The 24,549-nt window shown below is 44.9% G+C and overlaps 1 long non-coding RNA gene across 3 annotated transcripts in view; it reads left to right on the forward strand.

Annotated features, from left to right (window-relative positions):
- The window catches only part of LOC128928871 (uncharacterized), a 206,764-nt gene that overhangs the window by 170,834 nt on the left and 11,381 nt on the right, over nt 1-24,549 (forward strand). The window contains exons 5-6 of one of the 3 annotated variants that reach the window (XR_008474591.2): nt 262-433; nt 7,229-16,461. This is a non-coding gene — a long non-coding RNA (uncharacterized LOC128928871). Of the gene's footprint in view, nt 1-261; nt 16,462-24,549 lie in introns of those variants that run through there. The other 2 variants (XR_008474590.2, XR_008474592.2) reach the window with 2 other exon arrangements.

Raw genomic sequence — 24,549 nt, forward strand, 5'->3', positions numbered from 1 at the left:
GTGTAGTGGCACATGCTTGTAGTCCCAACTACTCAGGAGACTGAGGCAGGAGAATCATTTGAACTCGCGAGGTGGAGGTTGCAGTGTGCCACCACACCCTGACCCGGTGACAGAGCAAGACTCTGTCTCAAATTAAAAAAAAAAAATTCTAAGGGAAATACCTATTACTGAGGACCCTGGGTAGGCACAAATAGATGTCCATTTCTGTGACCTTGTATAAGACACATAACTTTCCTAAATCTTTGTTTCCTCTCATCCTAGAAAAAAATAGGAACATAATTCTTGTCCTGCCCAACTCATTGTAAGGATCAGGTTTGAAAACAGCATAACAAGAAGACTGTGAAAGCTGTCACAGAAGCAGTGTCTACCTGGAAGGGGGAGACTGTTTGCACCAGTAGCCATCTGGAGATGGCTCAAAACTGAGCAGGACAAGGTATGACTCCCCCAAACCCAAATCCTTTCATTACAGAGGAAGAGAACTAAAACCCAATGTTTCCAATCAGAAGGCAAAACGGAGTGACCTTTCATTAGGAGACATTTACCCTGTGTTTCCTGGAGTCATGCACTTTTGTACATTGGCAAATTTTAGGTCATCTGAGGGTTCCTGGGAATGAAGGTCTCACATTGAAGGGAGTGGGAAGAGACTTTCTCAAACACAAATGCACACGCTACCAAGGCAAGACAGAGATATCTTTGCTGGAAGGAAGAGGTTTCCCCCGAACCTGCAGAGGCTCAATCTAGAATGATCAGTTTTACTGGAAGGCATATTATTTTTCTTTACTGATTATTCTCCAAAGGCTTTGAACATACCAAAAAAGGGGGACTTTTATATTAGTCAAGGACACAGGGCAAAACCACAAAGTGATATCAAAAATACGGAGGACTATATGTTGGGGGGCGCAGAAAACCAGCACTCTTTCCACTGTGAAAGCAACTCGGTTCTTGAGAGTCCAGTCATTCCAATCTGGAGTGCAGTATATGTGGTATGAATTCCCGCACCCATGTGATAGTGCTTCCTTCTGCTTACTCATTCATTCACCTAGGCATCCCCCGCTTAACTGTTCACTGGGTCAGCTATCCAACAGGTCATACCCACACCAGTGTCAGTGAGGGCAAAGCTGCTATGCCTGGGAGAGACTACGAGAGAAATTCTCAGAGTAGAGAAATGGTTAAAATAAATCAAAATGAAATCTGAGTTGGCTGAGGTGCTTTTTCTTAATGACACACAGGAAGCTATAAACCAGCCATGCTACGTAATTGACCACTGAGGATTTTTCACTCTCAGTCAGTTTGAGATGTACCAAATCCAATATCATTTCAGTGATTTGATTTGTTAATAATCAAATTGCAAATACCTTTTCATTTGGCTTCAAAAAGCAAACAGCCATTCGGAATAATTTTTATGGGTCTTGGAATGCAATATAAACTTAAAATATTGTGTTTGCAAGTCCTATTGGCATGACCGTATTATAATTTATATTGGCCTATTTTGATGTACAGTGGCATAATGAAACTTTAAAAAATATATTCTGCAAAGCTGCATCTAAGCCCAAGCCAGCAGCACAGATTAATGTAAGAACATCATGGGGATTCTTTACATTTTTTTTTTTTAACGGAGATTTCTAGAGAATGTTCTACTCACCAAAACTTTCACCTAAGCAACATTTGCAAAGACTTTCAGAATCCATCTCTTGTCACTGTTCCAGGCACATTGCCTGATGCCTCCCTTCCGTCTCACTCTCCCCCTTCCCAGGCATCCCCAGTCCTGGCCCCCTATTTGCAATTTTATGAAGCTCTCATGTGAGTACATGTTTGCATTTTGTTTTCTGTTTCCTCCGTCTATAATGCCCTTCTTCCCCTTCTCTGCTTGGAGGATATCTCTTAGACATTCTTCAACTCCTGGCTAACATGCTATCCCTGCTGGGAACCTTCTCTGACACCACCAGAAGTTATTACTTCCATTCTTCCACAGCAATTGAAAAGGAACTCTATTATAACTCTTGTCACAATGTGTTACTGTTGTTTGTTTACATGCACAAAACTCTGAAGTCCTTGACAGCCTGACCATGATATGTTCAATTCAAAAACCCCAGAGCCTACCACCATGCCTGGTGCATAATATACACTCTGTAAATGTTTGTGTAATGGTTCTGTGAATGAATGAGTGGGTGGATGGATAAATGGACAGATGGATGGAAGGATGGGGAGGTAGCAAATGAATGGATAGATCGAAGGAAGGATGGGTGGGTTGTTGGAAGATGGGTAGATGGATGGATGGGTGGGTGGGTGGATGGATGATGGGTTGGTGAATAGATTTACAGAACAGATCCTCCTAGAGGATAATGCTTTCCCTGACACTGGAAATATGTAAGCACCGATTGTAGAGAGACTTCAGGACCTGAATGGGTTCTTAGACAAACTAATCTGTTAGATGTTTCCAAGAAGAAAGCCCCTGCATTCTACCACATTCCTGTAGAGCTATTCCTCAGCACAGAATTGCAGTAGAGGCTTACTTTACTTTTAGAGCCTATTTTTTGTTTGTTTAGTTTTTGTTCTTTGAAGACAGGGTTTTGGTCTTCTGCTCAGGCTGGAGTGTAGTGGCACAGTCATGGCTCACTGCATCCTTGAACTCCTGGGCTCAAGTGATCTTCCCACCTCAGTTTCCTGAATAGCTGAGACTGCAGGTGTGCACTATCAAGTCTGGCTTATTTTATTTTATTTATTTTGTAGAGTTGGGTTCTCACCGTGTTGCCTGGGCTGGCCTTGAACTCTTGGCCTCAAGTGATCCTCCTGCCTCAGCCTCCCAAAGCACTGGAATTACAGGCATGAGCTGTGGTGCCCAGCCGAGCCTATTTTTCAAAAAGGATCAGGAAAGTTCTCCTTAATCAGATAACATTGAAACAGGCGGGCCGGGCGCGGTGGCTCACGCCTGTAACCCTAGCACTTTGGGAGGCCAAGGCGGGCTGATCACGAGGTCAAGAGATCAAGACCATCCTGGCCAACATAGTGAAACCCCGTCTCTACTAAAATATAAAAAATTAGCTGGGCATGGTGGCGCGCGTCTGTAGTCCCAGCTGCTTGGGAGGCTGAGGCAGGAGAATTGCTTGAACCCAGGAGGTGGAGGTTGCAGTGAGCAGAGATCACACCACTGCACCCCAGCCTGGTGCCTGGCGACAGAATGAGATTCTGTCTCAAAAAAAAGAAAGAAACAGGCAGGCCAAAGGAACAGCAAGAGATGAGCATGCCTGCAATGTCTAGGAACTGCTAAGAGTGTGGCTGGAACAGAGGGCAAGGTTTGAGATCTGCTGCTTTAGGGCTTCTTTTGTGCCTTGCTTGGCATTCTAGAGAATGTTCCCCTTTTATTCATACACTTTTATAGTTTAGAATTTTACTCTTAGCTCTCTGATTTAACTAGAATCCATTATTGTATATGGTGTGAGGTAAAGCTCTAAAATTATTTCTAAATGGAGGGCCAATTATCTCAAGGCTATTTCTCAAATAGTCTGTGCTCTCTGCTAATGTAAGATGCCATCTTTACCACCAACAAAATTGTCATTTATACAATGGCTCTTTTCTGTATTCTCTCTTATTTCATTTGTCTGTTTCTGTGTCTATTTCTAGTACTTTAGCTACTAGAACATATAAGATATTTGATGTTTTTATTCTTCTTGGACTCAAACGGATGGACTTGAAAATCCCTTTATCAAGTTCTATAAACTTTTTATTGGGAATACATAACATTTAAAAGTGAATTTGAGGAATACTGACATCTTTATAGCAGAATATACCATCTAAAAATAGTATGCTCTTGATTTTTTAGGTCTTCTTATATCATTGAGAAAAGCTTACAGTTTTTTTTTAAATAGAATGTGCACATTTTTCATAAAGTTTATTTTTACATATTTGTCAGCATTTTTTTTTCTTTTTGTGAACAGGATTTTTTTCCCATTATATTTTCTAATTGCTCATTTGTTGAGAAAACCTATTATCAGAATGAATAGCTAATGTATGCGAGGCTTAATACCTAGGTGATGGGTTGATAGGTCCAGCAAACCACCATGGCACATGTTTCCCTATGTAACAAACCTACACATCCTGCACATGTATTCCGGAACTTAAAATTTAAAAAAAAAGCAATACAAAAGAAAATCTATTATGTATATTCCAGAAGCTTATTGAAATATCTTATTCTTTCTAGTACTTCTTCAGTTGAAAAGCAAATGATCATATTGCCTGCACAAAATGGGAATTTAAATTTCTTGCTTTCTTATGATTTTATCCCTTCTCTCACCTAATTGTTTTGACTAGTACCTCCAGCAAAATGTTGTATAATAAAGATGATAGCAGGTATCCTTTTCATGTTCCTGACTTTAATAGGGATTCTTTTAATGATTCATCATTGGAAATTATGTTTGTGGTGATTTTGGGCATAGGCTAAATGGTACAAGAAAAAGTCTCCAAAATACGATGGCTTAAATAAGATAGAAGCTAATTTATCTCTTTTGTAAGAGTTCACAGAGACAGTCCAGGGTAAGCAGCCCAGGGCTGGTTCTGCTAGTCTCTCCAGGTAGCTTCCAAACATGCTCAGTCATTGTTCTTTTCCAGCTAGCTGGAGATGGGAAAGGGATGTCCAAGGAAAACAGCTTCCTCTTAAAGCAGTAACAAGGCAATTGTAGGTATCCCTTCTGTTCACATTCTATTGGTTGAAATTAATAACCTGACCACTCTCAATGGCAAAGGAGGCTGGGAAATGTAGTCTCTAACTTAGTGACCACATACCCACCTAAAGCTAGGGGTTAGGGACCATTACAAAAGGTATGAAGTGAGAATGGATGATGGGTGACTAGAGCAATCTATGCCACAATGTTCTTTATCAACATAAGGAAATTTCCTGCTATTTCCAAGTAATAAACAGTTTTGTTTTTTTAAAGTTAAATTTGGCAATTAGGTATTTCATTTTATTCGATTATTTTTCACCATATTTTGAGGTGACCATATGATTTTCTCCTGTAATTTGTTAATAAAGTGAATTTCCTAATGTTGAACCATATTTGCATTACTGGGATTAGACTCCACTTGATCAAGTTGTGTGATTTCCGTCACAGACCATGGATCGTATTTTATTTAGGATTTGCTTCTATGTTTATAAGTGGTACTGACCTGTAGTTCTCTTTATCTGTGCATTATTCTTGTTTTTAATATCACAGTGATGCCAACCTGAAAGGTGGACTGGGAAGCTTTCTGCCCTTCCTATGCTCTATAAAAGTCAATAGATCTGAAACTATTTTTTAAAGATTTGGGGGAATTTGTTCTTAAAACGATCTGGCATAATGATTTTTTTTAAAGAGATATATCTTTGACTACGGTGGCAGAGACTGCTAATTGTCCACAACCTTGGCTCTCTCCTTTTTCTAAGATAAGAGAACCCTTGACTTGTAGCTGAGTGAAAATTCTTAGGAGACACGTTCTCAGCTTCTCTGTGGCTAGAGGTAGCCAAGTTTCAAAGCCCAGGCTGTTAAAGGTTTCAGATTTTTGGTTGTGAAGGCAAATGATGTTTGTGTGCCACTTCGGGCACACGCCTTTAAAAGAATTCTCCTTCTTTCCTCAGTTTGCCACGTTGAAGGGAGACTGAGAGGTGGGTCAGGTAGCAAGTTAGGGTGGCAGATTCAGAAGGCAGAAGAAGCCTGGGTTCTTAGCGCCACGAAGCTGCCATGCCAGACTCTAGACAGTTAGGTGAGTGGAAGTTTCTCTTTTCTTTGAGCCACTTATTTTGGGTTTTTGCTGTAACTGCTAAGCCTACATTTAATCCCTATAAGCCAGGGGTCCCCAACCCCTGTGGTGGAAGCAGACAGAAGGAGGAGGGCATGGCAGGCAAGTGAGTGAAGCTTCATCTGTATTGACAGCCGCCCCCCATTGTTGGCATTGCCACCTGAGCTCCGCCTCCTGTCATCGCTGGCTACATCAGATTCTCATAGGAGGGTGAACCCTATTGTGCATGTGACGGATCCCTGTGGAGGGAGCCACAGCACCAGAGGGCAGCCACAAGGAACTGAGGGGACCCCCACCTGATCATCAAGAAGAACTTAACAGTCCCAAGGAACCGAATTCTGCCAATAACAGGAATTGCTTGGAAGAGGTCACCAAGCCGCAGATGAGAAAGCAGTCAGCCAACAGCCTCAGTGTAGCCTTGTGAGGTCCCGAGCAGAGTCCCATGACACAATCATGACACCCGACAATACATGGAGGTTGTTTCAGGCAGCAGTCCCAAACTTTTTTGGCACCAGGGACCAGTTTCGTGAAAGACAATTTTTTTACAAACCAGGAGTTGGTGGGGGATGGTTTGGGGATGATTCAAGCACTTTACATTGATTGTACACTTTATTTCATTACTTTCAATGGCAAAATTCATAATTACTTTTGCACCGACTTATTATTACAAGGTAAATATATAATGAAATAATTACACAACTCACCATAACGTAGAATCAGTGGGAGCCCTGAGCTTGTTCTAGACAGTCCCATCTGGGGGTGATGGGAGACAGTGACAGATCATCATGCATTAGATTCTCATAAGGAGCACGTAGCCAAGATCCCTCCCATGCCCAGTTCACAACAGGGTTCATGCTCCTATAAAAATCTAATGCAGCTGCTGACCTGATAGAAGGCCGAGCTCAGCAATGGGGAGTGGCTCTAAATACAGATGAGGCTTCTCTCACTTGCTTGCCACTCACCTCCTGCTGTGTGGACCATTCCTAGCAGGCCATGGACTGGTACCGGTCCATTACCCAGGGGCTGGGGACCCCTGGTTTTAGGGCACTAAGCAGCAATAGAAAGCTAATGCGCCATAGGAAACCTACTGTACAGTGTGAGGGTTCGTATGTGTGTCTTTACACTGGTGTTATAGCATTTCATTGGGGTTAGTCCAAGATAAGCTACTGGCAGATTTAGTGTCTAGTGAGGGCCCACTTTCTGGTTCATATGTAAAGCTTTCTTTTGTGTCCTCACATGGTGGAAAGGGCAAGGCAGCTTTCTGGGGTTCTGATAGGGGCCCTGATACCATTCCCAAAGGCCCCACCTTCTAACACTGTAATCTTGGGGATTAGAGTTCCAGCATAAGAATTGTGAAGGGACACAAGTATTCAGAGCCTAGCAAGTATTTTTTTGTATTCAGAGTTTTACGTCGTTTTTCTTTTTTCATTATTAACACTTTCCTCCCACAATTTCTAAGGATTTTGGTAGCAGAAGAAATGTGGGCTTATTGTGACATATGGGCTTATTACCACGCCTTGCTCCAACTTTATTAAAAATTGAAATTGACCTGAGAATGGAAGTCCCTCTTTTGCTGAACAAAGAACTCCACAACGGCTGAAAAAGTTCCACATTTTTAAAGGCGACGGCAGAGATCCTGTAGATAAGAACTTCAGTACAGACGGACAAAGCTCTCTTGAGTTGTAAAGGAATGAAAACAAAGCCAAAAAAAAAAAGGCAAATCGATTGAACTAGATCGAAATTCTCATTTGCATGTTAAAAATTCTAAGAAGACTAAATGTCCAACAGTAGAAAACAGTCAACCGATAATAGGGCAGAGTTCGACACACTGCAGCCTGGCATCTGGCAACCTGTTTTGTTCACAGGTTTTCTCTGGGACACGGTCACGCCCACTTCTTTGCGTACTGGCTGTGGCCCTCAATACAACAGCGGAGTCCTGCGCTTACAGCAGAGAGTGTCCAACCCTCATAGCGTAAAATAGTTACCATCTGACCCTTCACAGCACAAACTTATGAAGAACTCTGCTACTATTGAAGAATATGATCTCAAGGAATTTTGAACAATGTGTGAGAACCACAAATGCAGTTAGAAAAGTGAGTACAAACTGTACATACAATTTTCCTGAGTAAAATGAGATTGACAGTACTACTTGCCTCCTGGGCTTGCTATGATGATTAAATGAGTTCATATTTGTGGCGTGCATAGAACAGCGTCTTTGCGTAGTTACTGACGTGCGTGCTTGCTCATGTTACTAGCAGCAGTTGTAATTACGATCTTAAATATGTTGGAAAGACATGCATTACTAATTAATAATGTGTATTAAAGATAAAAATAGAAAATAGTTGGAAGGCAAAACACCAGATTGTTCACTTTGATCCTCTCTGAAAGGAATGAGTGATTTTTTTTTTTTGACAGAGTTTTGCTCTGTTGCCCAGGCTTGAGTGCAGTGGCATAATCTCGGCTCACTGCAACCTCCATCTCTCAGGTTCAAGAGATGCTCTGACCTCAGTCTCCTGAGTGACCGGGATTACAGGCACCTGCCACCACCAGCCCAGCTAATTTTTGTATTTTTAGCAGAGACTGGGTTTCCCCATGTTGGCCAGGCTGTCTCAAACTCCTGACCTTAGGCTACCTGACTGCCTTGGCCTCTCAAAGTGCTGGGATTACAGGCATGAGTCACTGTGCCCAGCCTCCAAATGAGTGATTTATATTTTTACCTTTATACATTTTGAATTTTTCAAAATTCCTGTTTTATGTAGAGATAATATTACGTGTATTATTTTTATTTTTATGTTTTGTCATTAGGTTGATCCATTTGAAATGCTGGTATTTGACCAGTTTTGAGTTATGCAAATAAGTTTCATATAGTTAAAGCTAAAATTTTATTTTCAGAAAGAGAAAGCTAATGAAGGATGTAATTGAAAAAGAAATCAGCCCTAATATGGTGGGGGATTTGGGGCAAAAATAGGACAAGAAGCGGCTTTTCTATTTAGATTGGAAATTGAAGGGGACGTCATGAAGGTCTCAAGTCAATGAAAGAAGCTGAAACTAGGGATTTGGTGGCAGAAGAAATGTGCTTGTGGGCTTCTTGCCACACCTCGCTCCAACCTTATGCAGTTTGTTAAAAGTTGAAATTGCCCTGAGACTGGAAGTTCCTCTTTTGCTGAACAACAAAAGAAATCCACAGCAGCTGAAAAATATCCACGTTTTTGTAAAGACATCAACAGAGATCCTATAGATGGAAAGCAAGGAGGTAAAGCAGTGAATGGACCTAGGGGACCCACATTCATACATGGTGTCAGAGAGGCACTCCTGGAGAGATGCCACAGAGGGCACGACCAGGAGGGAACGCTACACTTGCAAGAACAAACGGGCAAACAGAGGAAGTGAGGTCAGCTGAAAGGAGAAGAGGGGAAGAGCCTGCACAGGTCTGCCTACGAGTGCAGATCAGGTGCCCTTCTTCCTCTGCTCCCCTCTCTTTGTTCCTCCCTCCCTCCCTCCTTCTTTCCTTCCTTTCAGGTCTTGCTTCCCTCCCCTCCATCCATCCTTTCTTCCCTCCCTCCCTGCTTCCTTCCTTCTTTCCTTCCCTCCTTCTTTCCCTCCTTCCTTCCCTCCTCCCTCCCTTCCTCCTTCTATCCCTCCTCCCCTCTTTCCCTCCTTCCCTTCCTTCCTTCTGTCTTTCCTCCCTCATTTTCTTTTTCCTCCTTCCTTCTGTTCATCCTTCCTCCCTCTCCCTCCTTCTTTCCTTCCTCCTTCCTTCCCTCCTTTCTCCCTCCCATCCTTCCTTTTTCCCTTCCTTTCTTCCTTCCCTCCTTCCTTTCTTTCTTCCCTTTCTCCTTTCCTTCCTTCCTCCTTTCCTCCCTCCCTTTTTCCTTCCCTTCCTCCCTCCTTCCCTCCTTCCTCCTTCCTTCCTTTCTTCCCTCCTTTCTCCCTCCCGCCCTTTCTTCCTTTTTCCCTCCCTCCCTCCCTCCTTTCCTTCCTTCCCTCCCTCCCTCCCTCTCTCCTTCCTTCCTTCCTCTGTCCCTCCCTCCTTTTCTTCTTTCTTTTTCCCGAGTCATATTATATGAGGCACCATACCACACCCCAGGTTGTGATGATAATGGTCACAGCTGGTGAGGGAGGCCATAGAAAGCACACTTCGGCACCTGCACTGAATGGTACAGCAGCCCAGCCTAAAAGCAGGTCAGTCTTGTCTACCCGGGCCCAGAGAAGCAGCAGGGAATGAAGTTTCTGGTTAGTTCAGTGATCTGCCTTACCTGATGTGTTCATGTGCTAAGGCTGCTGTCACAAAGCACCCCAAACTGGGTGACTGAAACAGAAGTGCAAGATGAAGGTGTGGGCAAGGCTGGGCTTTCTCTGAAGGCTCTTGGGAGGGATCTGCTCCCGGCCTGTCTCTGAGCTCTGGTGACTCCTTGTTGTGGCAGCAGAACTCCCTTCAAATCAGGTTCTCCCTGTGTGTCTGTGCCCACGTTTCCCCTCTTTATAAGGACACCTGTCATATTGCAGCACGGCTTACCCTACTCCAGTCTGACCTCATCTGAACCATGACATCTCCCATGACCCCACTTCCAAGTCAGGTCATATTCTGAGGTGCTTGGAGTTAGGACTTCAAGACAGGAATTTAGGGGGATACCATTCCTCCTTGAATACTGGGTAATGTGAAAACCATTCTTAACGGTAGTTTCTATTTCAGAAAATCTCCTAAAACAAATAGTTACATCTCCCTCTACAGCATAGCGAAAAGAGTCTTGGCACTCAATGAGACAGGGACCTACTGTCTTGGGTTGGGGGGGTCCCTAACATCCTGAGGTCCAGGGGCAGGACTGAAGCTGTTGTGTGAGGCAGAGCTGGAATCCTAGAAGCTGGGGTTGTCCCTAAGAAGCCCCATGAAGAGCTAAACCTCTGGAATCTGGGGCATTAACCATCTCACCCGAAGGGGATGTGTGACCTCAGCATGTCGCTTGTTAAGCACCTACCCCTCTCCCAGTCCCAGCTTCTTACCTCCAAAATACAGGGCCTCAGGAGGTTGTGTGGGGAACTGTGGTAGCCTGAATAATGCTCCCCAAATATATCAGGACCCAATCCCTGGAACCTGTAAACGTTACCTGATTTGGAAAAGGGTCTTTGCAGATGTGATAGTTACTCTCTTAAAACAAGATCATCCTGGATTATCTGGCAGGCCCTAAATATTATCACCTGTATCCTCAAAAGAGCGAGGTGGGAGGAGACGTGGCACACACAAAGGAGAAGGCAATGTGATTATGGAGGCAGAGGCTGGAGGGATGTGGCCACAGGCCAAGGGAGGTGGGCAGCCACGTGGAGGAGCTGCCGGGAAACGCAGCAGATTCTCCTCTAGAGCCTTGATTTTGGCACAGTGATGCTGACTTCAGAGGTCTGGCCACCAGAACTGTGAGAGGGTCCCCTTCAGTTGCTTCAAGCCACCCAGTGTCTTGTGATTTGTTATAGCAGTCACAGGAATCAACACAGAATTAAGCAAAGCAGCCTCTGTGGAGTGCTGAGGGCCTGCCCATGAATAGTTGCTGTGGATTGCAGACAACCTCAGAGGGGGCGACTGTGCATTCTTGTTTCATGCGATGAATGCATGACAGGGCAGTGCTGTCTGTTCTTCAGTCCGTATTTTCCAAGTGCTGTTCACGAGTCAGCCCCTGTCTCCTGGTGCTTTCAGCTTCGTGTGGCAAGCACAGAGCAGGGGATCGGAACATTCTGGATGCAGGGCACCATAAAAGAGTATGAAGCTGAGGAGTGAAATCTCCAGGTGGAAATGGGAAAGGCCACCCGGGCTGCAGCGCTCAGAGGCCAGGAGACCCCCAAGAGGCTGGTGGAGGCCAGGAGGCCCACACTCTGACTGTCACGAGTCTTAGACACTATTGCCTTTGTAGGTGTCTTTCTCTATGCAAAAATATTAAAAATACCACCTCTCACCCATTGGGACAGCCACTATCAAAAACCAAATCAAATCAAATCAAACCAAAACACAGAAATTAACAGTCTTGATGAGGGTGTGGAGAAATGGGAACCTTTGTCTACTATTGGTAGGAATGTAAAATGGTGCAACTGACAGGAAAAACAGTGTGGTGCTTCCTCAAAAAATTAAAAATGGAAATCTCATTTGATCCCCAGCAATTCTACTTCTGGGTAAAAGAATTGCAAGTAGGGGCTCAACGGCAATTTATACACCCATGTTCACAGCGGCATTGTTGACAATAATCAAAAGGTGGGAGCAGCCCAATGTCCACCTGTAGACGACTGGAAAGCAAATGCGCTCCATCCGTATGGTGGGATATTATCCAGCCTTAAAGAGGAAGATGATTCTGACACATGCTGCGCCATGCATGGATCTTGAGTTCATTTTGCCAAGTGAAATAAGCCAGACAGAAAAAGACAAACACTACTGTGGCCAGGAGTTCAAGACCAGCCTGAGCAACACAACGAGATTCCTCTCTCTACAAATAATTTAAAAATTAGCTGGGTGTAGGGGTGCATGCCTATGGCCTCAGCTTCTTGGGAGGCTAAGGCAGGAGGATTGATTTAAGCCAAAGAGTTCAAGGCTGCAGTGAGCTATGATTGTGCCACTGCACACCAGCCTGCATGACAGATTGAGACCCTGTCTCTTTAAAAAGAACAAACAGGCCGGGCGACGTGGCTCACGCCTATAATCCCAGCACTTTGGGAGGCTGAGGCGGGTGGATCACGAGGTCAAGAGATCGAGACCATCCTGGTCAACATGGTGAAACCCCGTCTCTACTCAAAATACAAAACATTAGCTGGGCATGGTGGCGTGTGCCTGTAATCCCAGCTACTCAGGAGGCTGAGGCAGGAGAATTGCCTGAACCCAGGAGGCAGAGGTTGCGGTGAGCTGAGATCGCACCATTGCACTCCAGCCTGGGTAACAAGAGCAAAACTCTGTCTCAAAAAAAAAAAAAAAGAACAAACAAAAAATGCAGTCTGATTCCACCTATGCAAAGTACCAATAGTAGTAAAATTCATAGAGACAGAGAAGAGAATGGTACTTGCCAGGGCCCCGGGGGAGAGGAGCGTAGAGAATTGTTATTTAAGGGTATGGAGTTTCAGTTTGGCAAGTGAGGAGAGTTCCGCAGATGGGTTGCACATCACTGTAAATGAGTTTAACACAGCTGAACTGTACACTAAGAAATGGTTAAGATGGTACATTTTATGTATATTTTATCACAATAAAAATTTAAATGTGTTAAAACTATATTTTATGAATGCATGAGTGTAAAGACAAATATATTAACATTGCATATTAAAACATTTTCTGTGCTCTAAAACTTCTTTTTTTTCCCCCCTCTAATTTTGTAAGAAAGGCAGACGTGTTTGTAGGCCCTGGAAAGTATCAGGGGCCTGGCTCTGGGCCTGTGCTGTCTGATGGGGAAGTCAGCCCTGTGGGCAGGGCCAGTTGGCAGGTGCCAGGGCCTTTCTGTAAAGGGAGCACCCAGGGCGGGTGTGATTGCTTCAGAGCCACACTGTAGACCCGCAGGACGCTGCCCCCATCTCCATGCCAGACCCCAGGGGTGTGTTTGTGAGAGGTTTCATGCCCCTTCTGTTGGCCAAACATGCCCAGTGTTTTGTCGGTCACAAGCAAACCTTCTAGAACAAAGGTTTGAGTGGGAACTTGCTCTCCTTAGGTCTGAGCTTCCTCCTCTTTCTCTCAGCTTCTGCACTTTGACTACGGATAACGGGTCCTCCTGAAAGAACTGAACTCCGTATGCAAAAAAAAAAGTCATTCTTTGAACAATGTGTCTAAGGGTTTGTCTGAGGTTTCTAATCCTCACTGTTGGGAATAAAGGCAAAGCCCTACCTTGATGAAAAGACAAAAGGTGCGAAGAGTGGGAGGGGGCCATGGCCAAACTACTGGGTACATTGGACGTCTGAATTTTACCGTTTCTCTCTGCACATTTTACCTTTGCGAATCATACACGCGAATCAACTGATCTACAGCAAGGAACTAATACGTAAAACGAGGTAAATTAACATAAAAGAGCAATTGACAATAGGCTTCTGTTTCACAATAACATGTAAGCACAAAGGCCCCAGGTTATAGCATTCATTTTGAATTTGTTACTCCATAAGAATAACATACATGAGGCTTGAATAATTGAAAATTCCCAATTACAGTTCCAACGAGCGGGGTTTTCCAGCCTCTTGTGAGTGACGTTCTAGACAGTCTGGCTAAACCCGTCGTAAAGGGAGAGGGAGATGCTTTCCCTCCTGCCTTTCTTCCCCGAACAAAAGCTCTGATGCCTTTGTCAGGCCCCACTTGGAAACACAATATCAATCTTGCCTTATCCATATTATTGATGGGTTGTGGGTATTCTACTGTAATTATGTCAAAAAAGAAATATTTCAAAATGTGATTGGCAGGTTGATTGCAATAATGCATGTGATTAAGCCCAGGGCTTGCTTATGCAACCTAAGAGAGAATGTCAGTGGCAATTAACTGTATTTTCTTTAAAGTTTGCCAAGCTTTCTCTTATTTTTTCATTGTGTTGTTGCAAAATAACCCTCCGAGGCACCTGGTGGTCGGCATATTTAAGTATTCTTCCTGGGAAGAACCAATGGGGTTGGAGGCAGGGATAATAGGAATCCTCAACTCCCATCGCTGCTAGGTGAGCTTTGTCTGCCTCTGGAAGGGAGGAAGGCACTTGAACCAGGAAAAAGGCTGTGTGGGGTGTGTGTGTGTGTGTGTGTGTGTGTGTGTCTGTGTGTGTGTGTCACTTTGTCCCAGGCTCTCTTTGCGTCTGTCTCTCTTTCAGCATCTTTTTCCCCCATCCCTTCAATTCAGAATCCTCAGAGAAGGAGCCTATAGGCTCAGCTTGGGTGGGACACCCAATGTACTGCCATCTTGCGTGGTGTAACTGCCTGCCTTGTGACCCATTGAGTTGGTCACGGTTGGGCTGACTTGATGAGTAGGTCCATGCCCCAGTATGAAGGAGCAGGTGTCCCGGTTGTCTGCAGAAGCTGTGCAAACACTTCAAGGCCACCGTAGTGACTGGCCCTGGGAATGGACTGGGCTGGAGTCCAGCTCTTCTCTCACTTCCATTCCATGAACGATTTCAGAGAACTACCAGGCACCGGCTCCAATATGGGCCCTGATGGGGGTAAAGTCAGGGAAATGAGAGCCCTCCCTGCCCAATGGAGTTCCCGTGGAATTGTAGAGTCATAAGATGCCTGGCTTACCCTCCCCAGCAGCCTGGCTGCTCCTGCTAACGAGACCCCCTCTGTGGAACAGAGGTTCTTGTCAGGGTCAGATCGAGACATTTTGGGTTTTGTCTTCAGGTAGGAGAGAGTAAGTCCAGTGCCAGAATCCTCAAAGTGAAACAGAACATGGGTGCTAATGGAACGAAGAACTTGTCTCTCACAGTCCTGGGAGTTATTCAAATTTTAGATGCCACTTATTCTTATAAGCCCTTCCAGATCCTCTGGGCCAGATTGGGAGCCTCTTCTCTGCGCTGTGTTCATTGTGAACTTAGCATGTCGCTTTGCACATTGGTTGGTCAGATTGCCATAACAAAGTACCACAGATTGGGGATTACACAACAGAAATTTATGTTCTCACTGTCCTAGAGGCTGGAAGTCCAAAATCAGGGTGTCAGCAGAACTGGTTTCTCCTGAGACCTCTCTCCTCAGCTTATAGATGGTTGACATCGTGCTGTGTCTTCACATTGCCTTCCTCCTGTGTGTGTCTGTGTCCTAATCTCCCTTTCTTATGAGGACACCGGTCCTATTGGATTGGGGTGCACTCCAGTAACCTCCTTTTAGCTGCAGGACTCCCTCCAAATTGGCCGTCACCATCTGAGTGGTAGGACTTCAACATATGAATCTGTAGGGGGGACACGATTTACTCATAACACTTTGTGATGAGTTTTTCTTTCAAGGGGACATGAACACAAAGAGACAGATGTCCTACTCATCTCTGTCCATGGACCCAGGACACGGGAGGAGTTCCGTGAAAGCATGTTTGCGAAGCAGATCAACCTTGTATTAGTTTCCCAGGGATTCCGTAACAAAGCATCACTAACTGCTTGGCTTAGAACAACAAAAATTTATTGCCTCACAGCGCTGGAGGCTAGAAGCCCGAGATCAAAGTGTGGGCAGGGCCGAGTTCCCTCTGAAGGTGCCAGGGGAGGCTCCACTCCCAGTCTCTTTTGGAGCTTCTGGTAGCTTCTTGGTTTGTGGCCGCAGTCTCTGATGTTTACGCAGTGTGCTCCCTGGGCGTGTATCTGCGTCCGGATTTCCTCCTTGATGAAGCCTATCAGCTGTGCTGTATTAGAGGCCCACCCCACTCTTCATCTTAACATGGCTTCATCTTAACAAATTATATCTACAATGACCCTCATTTCAGGTCAAGTCCAGTTTTAGGTACTGGGTGTTAGGACTTCAACACAGGAATTTTTGGGAGACAAAACTCAGCCACAGCAGCCCTTTGGGCTGGTGGCAAGGCTCTTTCTCCTAGACCTGATAGACAGTTTGCAAGTTTAATACCTCACTGTGGCCCTGTAATACCTGCCACAGAGACAGAGAAGCCCCCATCATGAGACAGAGAACCCTTTATAATGTCACAGAGACTGTTGGGTTCAGAACCCGGAGCTGAGCACAGGTCCCTGATCATATTTCACTCTGACATGTGAGTGACACATAGCAAAGCACTCCGAAATATGAGTGAAATGTGATCAGAGACCTGTGCTCAGCTCCTCTCTGGCAGTGTCTTGGTGAGGATGCTCACTCTGGGGCCCTCCCCAAACGCTTTCCCCTTCCTGCAGAGTGGCTCCCCCTCCCCAAGGCCTCTCAGCACCTCCCCTGCACTTCCAATACGAAAGGCAATGGGAGGCTATGCCTTGTCTTCAACTTTGATCCTTGGGAGAAGATGAATGGCTTGAAGTCCCCAAAGTGCCTTCCTTCTTTGAAGGGAGGTTTGGCTGGCTTTGCAGTGAGGTCTTGGATTTGACCGAGGAACCTAAGAAATTGCTGCAGAGATGATCTTGCCATTGAACGAAACAACGACTAGCATCGTGGTATTGCTTGGCTCCTGGAATTGTATTAAATTCTCGATCATTAATGAAGCCCACCTCCTAAGGAGGTTCTCCATATTTATGGCTGTGTTCCTTCTCAAGGGACACTACCTACAATGCTTCAGAATAATGGCTATGAAGTGATACATGCTAGGACAGAGAACATGGTAAGATTGTGCGGTGAAATGGGAAAAGTGTCTGAGAAGTGTGTGCGTGTGTGTGCGTGTGCGCGTGTGCGTGTGTGTGTGTGCGTGCATGCGCGTGCACAAGCACTACTCCCAATCTTTTTTTTTTTGGAGGGGGGAGGGATTCTTTCAAGTGCAACATTTTCTCTGGCAATTATGGGGGTTATATTTCTCAGATGTGATTTATGCCATATCACATTCCAAGAAGGGAATATGGAGGATGTGACTAGAGAAGTCTCAACACAAGGAAACTGTAAGAGAAACCGAACAATGGTAATTGCCTCACTTTATTTGGGAAGGGGTGGTGGACACTGCTGTGCCTTCCTCCATACAGCAGTGTATTTTTTTTTATTATACTTTACGTTCTGGGGTACCTGTGCAGGTCATGCAGGTTTGTTACATAGGTATACACATGCCATGATGGCTTGCTGCTTCCATCCCCCTGTCATCTACATTAGATATTTCTCCTGATGTTGTCCCTCCCCAATCCCCCCACCTGCTGCTACCCCTCCTGTAGCCCCTCACCCCCTCACAGGCCCCGGTGTGTGATGTTCCCCTCCCTGTGTCCATGTTTTCTCACTGTTCAACACCCACTTATCTTTTCACAGGACTGATAAATTTTTAATTGTGTAAAATACACATCACATAAAATTTACCATCCTAACCATGTTTAAATGCACACAGCTCAGTGGCATTAAACATATTCCCATTGTTGTGAAACCATCAGTACCATCCATCTTCAGAATTCTTCATTTTCCAAATGGAAACTCTGTAGTTTCTGTTCACAGCACGGTTTCACTAGATGAACTTCCACTTGAACTTGTCCAGGATCATGTTTATCTCTTGCTGTGGAAAAACCACGCCAAAAGTTAGTGGCATAAAACAATAGCCCCATTGTATTATATGCACTATGTTTTAGGTTAGGAATTGGGGTAGGGTGTGCGAGATAGCTGGTCTCTGTTTCATGATGGCTCGACCTCAGCCATCGTGGGATCACACACCTGGGATGACCTGAACAATCGGAGATGCCTGGGGGACTCCACTGGGGTTGTGTTACTGTGGCCTTGGTTCTGACTGCTGGCTGAACTCTTTTAATTTGTCTTCATGTTGTGTTTTCCAGAGCTGGATTACCCAAGATGGCATTTGCATTGACATGTCTGATGATTTGGCTGGGGCAGCTAGCACAGTGGGGCTAGCTGGGCCAGTCTCATTGAATATGCACCTCTCCATGTGGCTAGCTTGGGCTACCCTTAGAGCAGGGTTGTCTTTCCTGGGGGGAATCAGACAGCTGGCTCTCTCTAGAGCATGAGTGTACAAATGTTTGGCTTCCCTGGGGCACACTGGAAGAAGAATTGCCTTGGGCCACACATGAAGTACATTAACACTAATGATAGCTGATGAGCTTAAAAAAAAAAAAAGGTCCGTGCATAATTTTTGTGATACCACCACAGTTAAGCAAAAAGTCCTCATATTTGGCTGGGCACAATGGCTCACACCTATAATCCCAACACTTTGGTAGGCCAAGGCGGGCGAATAACAAGGTCAGGAGTTCGAGAGGAGCTTGGCCAGCATGGTGAAACCCTGTCTCTACTAAAAATACAAAAAATTAGCTGAGCATGGTGGCACACGCCTGTAATCCCAGCTACTTCGGAGGCTGAGGTAGAACTGCTTGAACCTAGGAGGTGGAGGTTGCAGTGAGCCAAGATCATGCCACTGCACTCCAGCCTGGGCAACAGAGCGAGACTCCATCTCAAAAAAAAAGGTCCTTTCATTCAAAGGGTTGGATGCAACTGCTCTAGAGTGAGTATTCCAAGAAGCCTAGGTAGAAACTGCAAGAATTCTTATGACTAGGTGACTAGGATTGGAAGTCCCTTCTCCCACATTCTGTTGGCCAAGTAAGCACCAAGTCCAGCCCAGATGAAAGGGGAGGGGAAATATACCCCATCTTTCAATCGGGAGATGGACAAGAAATTTGCAGCCATCTTTAACCTTTTAAGCACATCCTGCCCATCAGCTATTATCAAATGTTCTAGGTGCTTTCCCCAAGCCCACCTCCACAGGGTATTAGGGCTGTTGCCAATCACAGATCTAACTATGTCACTTCACCTCCCCGCTCACACATATCTGACTATTCCATTGCCTCTGAAGGACACTTAAGGATACCCTTGGCATGCACCGCTCAGTACGTTCTTCATGGCCTGGCTTCTCCTTACCTTTCCACTCCTCTCCTCTTATCCCTGGATCTCTATCCCTGATTTAATTCCTTGTAATTCCAGAAATCCCCTCTGCCGTCTTCTGTCTGAGCCTTTGCACGTGTTGCCTGTGCTGGATCCTGCCTTCTCGACTATTTTCTAGGGGTAGCACCTCATCCTTCAAACAAGGCTTCTCCCCAAAGCCTCTGCACCTCCACCAGGCACACATTTGTCTTATGAGCCTTTTCACTCTTGTTTGCTCATGTGTCTACCTTCCTTTTAGCCAGGAGCCATATTTTCGAGGTGTTCTCTTTGCCTAGAAGAGTACATGGGAAGTGGAGTGCACTTTGTCAATGTGACTAGGTGCACAGATCAATAAATGCTTTGAGTACAGTCAATGATGTGGCCAAAGAGTACCTTGGCATTGGAATACCCAAATGGAAGCACCGAAGTGTCAGCAGGAATACCCAATGTAAGAAAGAGCTCAGAAATTCCACTTGAGCTTCTGGAATCTTGGAGCCCTGCTCCCTCAAGTGTGCTCTGCCCTCCCTCAGGGCTATGAAACAGTGCTTGGGAAAAGGTGTTCCATGGTGAAATACGTTTGAGAAGTCTAAGATTAAACAAGATTATTTCCCCCTCTGACTGGGGGAATTAAACATAATCATGAGCACCAGAAATCTTGCAGAAAGTGCTGGATGCAATATTTTTCATACGTATTTCACTTTGGAACTCTGATGGGACACTGGTCCAAGGTGCACTCTCTGGGAAATGCCCTATCACTCCAGCTTCGCATTGCTGCTCTGCCCACAGCCCTTTCATGGGATACTCCTGCCTATAGCTTCTGCTAAGTTGGCAGTGGACCAAATTTCCCTGGTCCCCAGCTATTGGTAAAGGGTGAGTCAATGACTAAGAGGTGCTAATTATATTCCCTTTTCCATGCCAGGCCACTGAGCTGAAAGGTCACGTGGAATTGAGGTTGGGGCAGCCATATTGGTCCATACACAACGTGAGTGACAATGACAGTTCTGTGACATATTCAAATGCCCCTTTATAAGAGGAAATGGAGGCTTAGAGAAGTGAATGAACCGCCCAGGGTAAAGCTAGAATGTCAGGAGTCTCCCTGATGTAAGTGTGGGGTTCTTTGCACAACATCGCTGTTCTCTGTGGGACCTGAATCCCTCAGTTATGAAGGAAGCATGCCAATCAGGAACAGGAAACCTACATTCACCAGGCACTGATATGTATCAGGTTTCTTAGAAACTGTAACTGACTGACCCCCACAATAACACTGGATACTGGTGTTATTATTAGTATTCATAATTTTTGAGACAGAATCTTTCTCTGTCGCCCAGGCTGGTGTGCAACGTTGTCTCCCAAGCTCAAGAAATTTACATGCCTCAGCCTCCCAAGTAGCTGGGACCATGGGCATACACTAATTTTTGTATTTTTTTTTTTTTTAGTTGAGATGGGGTTCGCCACATTGGCTTGGCTGGTCTCGAACTCTTGGCCTCAAGTGATCCTCCCACCTCAGCCTCTCACAGTGCTGGGATTACAGGCATGATCCTCCACGCCCGGCCCAGATACTGTTATTATCGAACCTATTTTACAATGAAGTGAGCTAATGGAGGAAACACACTGGGATTAACAAGGGAAGTGAGACTCAATCTTTATGGCTTTTCTGGATGGCTCAAGTGTCTTTGCTTGGAGTGATGTGCTTAAAACATTCTGTAGCAGTCCATCCAGAATGCTTTGGTGTCTGCATATGGGCACGCAGAAAGTACAGCCCTCTGAAATTTGTCTTACTAAGCCGCGGGAGACCCAACCCCACCATGGGATTTGCTTCTGCAATGGCTGCTTCCAAGAGCAGTCTTCTGGGGAAAAGGATCAATGGCAAAATTGGTAGATCCAGCAAGGCTTTTGCAATAAAAGCTCTTTATGCTTCTTGTTCAAAGCGTTTAAGTGCCTTTTAGATCACAGATTGAACCATCGACATTATAAAGTGGAACCTTTTAATACCAAAATACACTTCCAGAGTAAAATTCCATTATGGGAAAAAGCATTTCACGGCACCAGGCTAGATAATAATTCTCTCACGTGTAATAGGAGGTATGAAATGTTTGATGATAAACAGAGTTCCTCAGTATTGTAATAAGACAACTCACATTGCAATGTGAGTGCGTGTGTATGTGTGTGTTGTATACACATAACAAGCCACTTCTCATCTCTGGACACCAGTTTCTTTATCTGCAAATAGTGGGAATTGGACTTGATGGGCTTTAAGGTGGTTTCTGCTGTCAGATTTTATGGAAAAGCTATTTTTTCATTCTGGGTTTCCATTTTCTCATCCTTAAAATGAGAGTTTTTTGGTATCAATCACGAAACTTTTAGTTCCAAGTGGCCTAAACTTAATTTAAAGTGGCTTAAACAAAAAAAAAAAAAAAAAAAAGAAAGAAAGGAAAAAATAAGGAATATAATGTCTCTAGCTCACATAACTAAAAATCTCAGGAGTGTTTGGAGTGCAGGCAAGGTTGCATCTAGACGCTCCAGCAATGTCAGTGTTACCAGAACTCGATTACCATACTCTACCTCCCCTTCACACTGACCTCCCTGGCTCACATAATGAGATTCTCACTGCTTGGCAAGGCCAACAGACAGAGCACTTCTTTCTCCCAGTATTTTCAATAAAAGTGTCTGGACTGTATCTCATTGGCTCAAATTGGATGGATGTCTATTCCTGAGCCAATCAAAATCTTCAAGGTATATAAGCTGCTCTGATTGGTTAGGCCTGAGTTATATGCTCACTACAGAAGTGGTCAGCTCTTTTCAACTGCAAGGTAAAAGTGGTCGATGATGGTTCCCCACTGGAATGGCGGAGTGCAGATAATAGAGGAAGGGGGAAAAGGTGTCAGCAATGGACACCTATTTGGAGTTTGAACTAGCTCTAGTTGGTGCTGAGGCTTACCCAAGCTGTAGGAGCTTCTGAATAATACATGTTTAGTGCTAGAGGTAATTTTGAGATGATTAAATCCATGTTTTTGCTGAAAGGTGAGGCAACTGCAGCTCAGAGTGGAGAAGTGGCTACTGAAACCCAGGTCTCTAACACTTAGCTTCCTGCTAAAACTCTCCTGTCTGAACTATTTGGTTATGAGAGATCTCGGAAAGATGTGATCATGGGAAATCTGGCTGGGATTTTGATGTTTAAACTTGATTCCATTGATAGCAATCCTTCGACACAGCCAGTTTAGGATATTTCAATTGACTGATGCCTTCCAAATTTTCTGATGCAGAATCAGGATCCCCAGGTCTGATTTTTGATTTGCCGTGTACTCCTGCTCCCATCACTTAACCTCTGTGGACATCAGTTTCTCAGTGTGTGAGTTTACCCTTGTACCAAAGCTCCGCCTTAGTGCCTCTCCCTACATGTGTGCCCCTGGGGTTTCTCAGGTTCTAGAAGAAGGTGATCTAATACAGTCTTCTACAACCTGGGTTTCTAGGAAGGCTTGGGTAACCTCTCTCAGGAAGTGTCTGCGTTTAATTCTCAAATGAGTTTTGAGAATCCAGTGGCTCTCTAATAGAAGCGTTTCAGGCAGTGTGGGATGGTGATATCCCTGGCTTTGGAGAAGATACACTTACATTCAAACCTTGCACCTCCATGTATGTGACCCTGAGCAGCTGATTTAACCTTTTGGGATATATGTTTCCTTCTCTGGAAAGTGGAGATCTTGCAGAGTACTTGTGAGAATAAAACAACACCCAGTACTGGGCTTGGGCCAGAGCAGGCTCCAATTTGAAAAGACCATGAAGCCGTGGGGACATGGCCAGCAACACCTGGGGACAGAAGTTGGCTGTCAGGGCAGTTTCATTCTTTTTTTTTTTTTTGAGACAGAGTCTCACACTGTTACCCAGGCTGGAATGCAGTGGCACAATCTCTGCTCACTGCAACCTCTGCCTCCTGGGCTCACATGATTCTCCTGCCTTAGCCTCCCAAGTAGCTGGGAACACAGGCATGCACCACCACACCTGGCTAATTGTTTTCTATTTTTAGTTGAGACAGGGTTTTACTATGTTGGTCTCGAACCCCTGACCTCAGGTAATCCACCCACCTCGGCCTTCCACAGTGCTGGGATTACAGGTGTGAGCCACTGCACCTGGCTAGCAGTCCCCACTCTTTACCTCTATTAAAGGGAATTACGCAGCAGCATCCACTGCAGTGGGTTGAATTGTGTCTCCCAAAAGGGTACGTCCAAGTTCTAACTCTGAGTACCTGTGAACATGATATTTTTTGGAAACAAGGTGTGTAATTTAAGGATGTGGAGATGAGATCATCCTGGACCTAGAGTGGGCCATAAATCCAATGACTGGTTTCATTAAAAGAGGAAGGAAAGAGAGATCTGAGCCATACAGGGGAGAAGGCCATGTGCAGATAGAGGTGGGGTTGGAGAGATGCAGGCAGTAGCCAAGGAAAGCCAGGAGCCACCAGCTGCTGCAGGAGGTCCCCTTCAGAGGGAGCACAGCTCTGCGGGCACCTTGCTTTAGGACTTCGACCCCTAGAACTGTGCACTTCTGTTGTGAGTCTCCACGTTGGTGCTTATTTGTTGTGGCAGCCCCAGGAAATTAATACAGCTGCCAGCCCAACCTCACAATGAAACAGAAACTTCAATGGCCGGGCCCAGTGGCTCCTGCCTGTAATCCCAGCACTTTGGGAGGCCAAGGTGGGTGGATCACCTGAGGTGAGGAGTTCTAGGCCAGTCTGGCCAATATGGTGAAATCCCATCTCTACTAAAAATACAAAAAATCAGCCGGGTGTGGTGGCACATGCCTGTAGTTCCAGCTACTCGGGAGGCTGCGGCAGGAGAATCACTTGAACCCAGGAACTGCAGGTTGCATTGAGCCAAGATTGTGCCATTGCACTCCAGCCTGTGCAACAAGAGCAAAACTCAGCCTCAAAAAAAGAAAAGAAAGAAAGAAACTTTACACATTCAGTGGCACTGACTCAAGCTGCGTTTCTGGCTACAAAAGAATTCTTATCTCTGTCCTTCTCTCTCCCTCTCTTCCCTCCCTTCGTTCATTCTCAGCATGGGCCCTATCTTTATGTTCGGTCTGATTACCCATAGAAATTTTCCCCACTGAGCTGATTAATCAAATACTGAGTCATTCATACTGCACTTAGGAATTCCCGATCACGCTTAAAAATAGTCAGTAACAGATATGTACAAATAAACCCAGCTGTAAATGAGAATGATTATTGGTGATTTAATTCATTCCAGGATCACAAGGAGGTGAAATCATATGGCATGAAGGCATTTTTAATGATATATTTTTACTACCAGAAGAGATATTAATACATTATAC

This window comes from Callithrix jacchus, chromosome 8, assembly GCF_049354715.1.
Source record: "Callithrix jacchus isolate 240 chromosome 8, calJac240_pri, whole genome shotgun sequence".
In the NCBI taxonomy this organism is placed as follows: Eukaryota; Metazoa; Chordata; class Mammalia; order Primates; family Cebidae; genus Callithrix; species Callithrix jacchus.